The following is a 6,000-nucleotide window of genomic DNA, read 5'->3' on the forward strand; positions in this document are numbered from 1 at the left end:
TTCGAGAAACCAGAACCGGGACATAAGTCGAGTGACAACGTACGAGTCATCGGAACGAAAATTACAAGTCAACTATGCACATGAATTTAATATAATATATAATTAATTATTTAAATTATATATATTATATATATTATATAATAATATGTCGACAAACAAGAAAACAAAAACATTTTGAGCTGGATCAGGCGGCCATGCGATCGCATGGAAAATACACTAAAAACCCATGCTATCGCATGGGCATCAGATTCCAAAAAGTTGCCTATAAAAGTCCAGTTTCTGCTCAAGTTTTGTTTACTCATATTACACTCGTATATATTATTATTATTATTATTATTATTATTATTATTATTATTATTATTATTATTATTATTATTATTATTATTAGTATTAGTATTATTATTATTATTATTATTATTATTATTATTATTAAGATTAATATTATTATTATTAATCTTATTATTATTAGTAGTATTAGTACATAAAATACTACGACGAGGCCATGAGCAGGTCATTTTTGAAATGGATTTTCGAGCGGGATAGAGCTAAGGAAATTATGGGTAATATTCGTGGGTATTATTCACAAGTCAAACCTAGTTTTTATCATCTCCGTTGCGTCTACGTACTTTCCTACAATATTGAATCTCAATATTGATACGTAAGTACGCATATTTTATCTTTTATATATTAATTGTGTATCCATGTCTAGTGCTCGAGTATATATATATTTATATATGCTTGTATGCTAAATTTCGTTGTTAAACAGTTATAATGAATCACGAATTAAATACATATATTACTGGTAAAAAGTATATGATATACATGTTTTTGGAAAGCTGGCGAAAAATCAATAACTTTTCATTTAGATATCGAATAATTTCGATGAACTGATTAAAAGATATGATCAACTGAATTATGATTGATGTTAATTGAAATTGCTTTTGAATCTACAATTAAGATTTAAACAACTCGTTTACGAGATTGATAATTTGGATTTTTGAATATTACCAACCAAGTAAATGAATCCTTATATAAGGTACGTCTCGTTTTGTTAAACAACTGTCAAAATTGACTTTTTGAAACGACATTGGATAACTTTTGTATGTCGATCTCGAGCATTAGGATTGTGATACACTATGACCTGACCTAGTGATAATGCTAAAAACGAACATATATTTCATAGCATTATTCCTCAAGAAAGACAAGCTTTTAGTTGCAATTGTTCTATTTACAAGAGATATTCGTTTAAATAATAAAAGGTGAAGACAAAAGACAGATTCGACGAATTGAAGACGCAAACGACCAAAAAGCTCAAAAGTACAAAAGACAATCAAAAAGGTTCCAATTATTGATAAGAAACGTCTCGAAATTACAAGAGTACAAGATTCAAAACGCAAAGTACAAGATATTAAATTGTACGCGAGGACGTTCGAAAATCCGGAACCGGGACCAGAGTCAACTCTTAACGCTCGACGCAACGGACTAAAAATTACAAGTTAACTATGTATATAAATATAATATAATATATAATTAATTATATTAATTATATATATATTATATATATATATTAAAAACCGTCGGCAGAGAAAACTCCAAGGACTGAGCTGTAATTTCTATCTCCGCGACTCGCGGAGTTTGAAGAGGCTTTTGCCGCGAGTCGCGGAGCCCCAATTTTCAACTCTGGCTATAAAGCAAACCGAATTCTGATCAAATTTCATATTCTAAATCTATCTCTCTCTCAATATATACGTAATATATATATATAATTTATATTTTAATTTTAATTATAATTCTAATAATAAGGGTATGTTAGCGAATGTTGTAAGGGTGTAAGTCGAAATTATGTCCGTGTAACGCTACGCTATTTTTAATCATTGTAAGTTATGTTCAACCTTTTTATATTAATGTCTCGTAGCTAAGTTATTATTATGCTTGTTTAAAACGAAGTAATCATGATGTTGGGCTAATTACTAAAATTGGGTAATTGGGCTTTGTACCATAATTGGGGTTTGGACAAAAGAACGACACTTGTGGAAATTAGACTATGGGCTATTAATGGGCTTTATATTTGTTTAACTAAATGAAAGTTTGTTAATGTTAATATAAAGATTTACAATTGGGCGTCCCTATAAATTACCATATACACTCGATCGGACACGATGGGCGGGGTATTTATATGTACGAATAATCGTTCATTTAACCGGACACGGGAATGAATTAATAGCCACTAGAATAATTAAAACAGGGGTGAAATTACATTCAAGGGTAATTGGTGTAATTGTTAACAAAGTAGTAAAACCTTGGTTTACACGCAGTCGATAACCTGGTGTATTCATTAAACAAAGTATTAAAACCTTGTTACAATTCGAATCCCCAATTAGTTGGAATATTTAACTTCGGGTATAATAATAATTTGATAAGGACACTTGCAATTTATATTTATGACTGATGGACTGTTATGGACAAAAACCAGACGGACATATTAAAAAATCCAGGACAAAGGACAATTAACCCATGGGAATAAAACTAAAATCAACACGTCAAACATCATGATTACGGAAGTTTAAATAAGCATAATTCTTTTATTTCATATTTAATTTCCTTTATTTTATATTTAATTGCACTTCTAATTATCGCACTTTTATTTATTGTTATTTAATCGCACTTTTAATTATCGTACTTTTTAATTATCGCAATTTTATTTTATCGCATTTTTATTATTCGCAATTTCATTATCGTTATTTACTTTACGCTTTAATTTAAGTCTTGTATTTATTTTATATTTTACATTAGGTTTTAACTGCGACTAAAGTTTTAAAATCGACAAACCGGTCATTAAACGGTAAAAACCCCCCTTTATAATAATAATATTACTTATATATATGTTTGTATTTTTATAAAAGTAAACTAATATAGCGTTGAGCTTTGTTTAAAGATTTCCCTGTGGAACGAACCGGACTTACTAAAAACTACACTACTGTACGATTAGGTACACTGCCTATAAGTGTTGTAGCAAGGTTTAAGTATATCCATTCTATAAATAAATAAATATCTTGTGTAAAATTGTATCGTATTTAACAGTTTTTCCTAGTAAAATATAAACTATTTTATATACACCTCGTACGACATCAAGTATTTTTGGCGCCGCTGCCGGGGAACTATCTTAAAAGCCGGAAGCGCAACGCTAATATAAAAAAAAAAGATTTTTTGTTTACTTTATTTAAAATTCGCTTTTGTAAGAATACGTTTTAATTATTCAAAAATATAAAAAGAAAAAAACAAAAATATAAGTATTTTTAAGATTTTGTTAAATATTTAAGTTTTATAAGTTTCTTTATCTTTATTTTAGTTTATAAAAATATAAGTTTTATTTTAAAATCTTTTATTTATTTAAAAACAGAAAACAGAAAATAAAAAAAAAAATATATATATATAAAAACGCGTAAAAATTTCAAAGCTGTCAACTGAATTTCTGAACCCCGCGACTCGCGGGGTTTTCTTCATTAATCACCGCAACTCGCGGAGCCTTTCTGACAGGCGACAAGAAACCCTAAAACTGCATTAATTACGGGTTATTATTAATATTAATTATTATTTAAACCTAATTATTATTATTATTATTATTAGTTTTAGTTTTATTTTTACTTTTTATTTAATTTATGTATTTAGTATTAATTAGTTTTATTAAATTGTAAAATTAGTAGTTTTATTAAATAAATAATATAAAAATAATATTTTTATAAAAATTGTACTTTTTACAACTTTTTGTATATTTTTATATTTTGTACCTTTTTAATCATTGTAGCGTAATATTTGTATTTTTTTTAGCTCATAGTTAATTTTAAACTTAGTTTTTGCTATAGTTATTTTTACTCCTAGATTTTTAGGCTTTGCCGTAGAATTCCTTAAGTGCTTTTTCTTTAGACTAAGATTTAGGTGCTTTAGAATCTTGCGACGCCTTTTTAAGTTTTAGTTTCTTTTTAAGTTATTTCCATTTGGGATTTAGTTTTTCCTGTAAGCTTTAATATTTTTAGACCTTTTACTATGTACCAATTATCATTCCAATTAGTAATTTCAATTTGCGATTATAATTTTAAGTTAGTTGTAGTAATAAGGTTAGGTTAGTAAAGTATTTTTAAGTTTTTATAAGTTTCTTTTATTTTTCCGTCACCTTTTATTTTTTTTTTACCATTTTTCTTTTTCGACCTTTTGCGACGAACTCTTTTTCTCTCTTATTTCTCGCCATTCTAGTTTTTAGGACTTAGAATTTTTTTCTACTTCTTATCTAAATTTCTTAAAATTACGAAAATTTATTTTGAGTGGTTAAATTGATAGACATCAAAATTTTCTGGTTCGTAGTAATAGTTGGATTTGTACGTGGACCGGGTTATTGGAGCCAAACAGTCCTCAATTATATTGAGACCAAACGAATCCTGCCCCTCTGCTGCATCTTTTGGCTATTCGAAACGTGGGCAAAATCAGAAAAGTCTATTGATTGGATAACTTATTATAATTTTTCTTTCCTTTTAAAAACTAATATGATATTCAGTGAATGCACCGAGCAAGACGTTCATCACCTTTTGTACGTTCACCACCTGTAACTCGATCAAGACATCGTTTAACAAATATAACCGCCGTTGATTTTTCTTTAGAATCGTCATCCAGTCAACCAAGTACTTCAGTTCAAATTTCCGATAATCCATTTTTTGAACCCAACCTCACAATTGAGAATCCGGAAAATATTCAGGAGCGGTTCGTAGATCCTGAACCACTAAACTTTCCTCCGGAACCACCAATCATTCAAACAGAGATTGTTGAGGAACGAACCATTAAATCAGAATCATCTAGTGATACCGATTCAACAAATTCAATTATGGAGAATCTGGAACCTTTAAGTATGGAAGACCGAATGAGAGCTAAACGCACTGGCCAAGGTCACGCAATTACTCATCCAGACATTAATGCGCCAGATTATGAAATCAAAGGACAAATTCTACACATGGTGACTAATCAATGCCAATTTAGTGGTGCGCCGAAGGAAGATCCAAATGAACATCTACGTACCTTTAATAGAATCTGCACACTATTTAAAATCCGAGAAGTGGAGGATGAACAGATATATCTCATGTTATTTCCCTGGACTTTAAAGGGAGAAGCCAAAGATTGGTTGGAATCGTTACCTGAAGGGGCGATCGATACATGGGATGTTTTAATTGACAAATTTCTTAAACAATTCTTTCCTGCATCTAAAGCCGTAAGACTTCAAACAGAAATTGTTACGTTCACACAGAAGCCAAATGAAACTCTATATGAGGCATGGACAAGATATGGAAAGTTGTTAAGAGGATGTCCGCAACATGGTTTAGACACCTGTCAAATAGTACAAATATTCTACCGAGGATGCGACATCACTACAAGAAAAGACATAGATATAGCAGCTGGTGGTTCTATTATGAAGAAAACCGAAACTGATGCTTACAAAATTATTGATAATACTGCTTCCCACTCACATGAGTGGCACCAAGAAAAAGATATCATTAGATCATCTAAAGCAGCTAGAGCCGATTCTAGCCATGACTTAGATTCCATTTCCGCAAAGATAGATGCTGTGGAGAGACGAATGGAAAAGATGACTAAGGAGATTCACTCAATACGAATTAGTTGTGAGCAGTGTGGAGGACCACATTTGACAAAAGATTGTCTCAGTATTGAATTAACAATGGAACAAAGAGAGAATATTTCATACATAAACCAAAGGCCTGGAAATAATTATCAGAATAATTATCAACCGCCAAGACCGATTTACAATCAAAACCAGAATTATAACCGAAATATTCCATACAACAACCAACAAGGTCCTAGCAATCAACAAGTATCCAATAATACTTACAATCAGCAAAGACCTAATTTTCAAAACAAACCACCACAACAAACCGATGATAAAAAGCCGAATTTAGAAGATATGATGACGAAGCTAGTTGAAACTCAAACACAGTTTTT

Source organism: Rutidosis leptorrhynchoides, chromosome 2, assembly GCF_046630445.1.
Source record: "Rutidosis leptorrhynchoides isolate AG116_Rl617_1_P2 chromosome 2, CSIRO_AGI_Rlap_v1, whole genome shotgun sequence".
In the NCBI taxonomy this organism is placed as follows: Eukaryota; Viridiplantae; Streptophyta; class Magnoliopsida; order Asterales; family Asteraceae; genus Rutidosis; species Rutidosis leptorrhynchoides.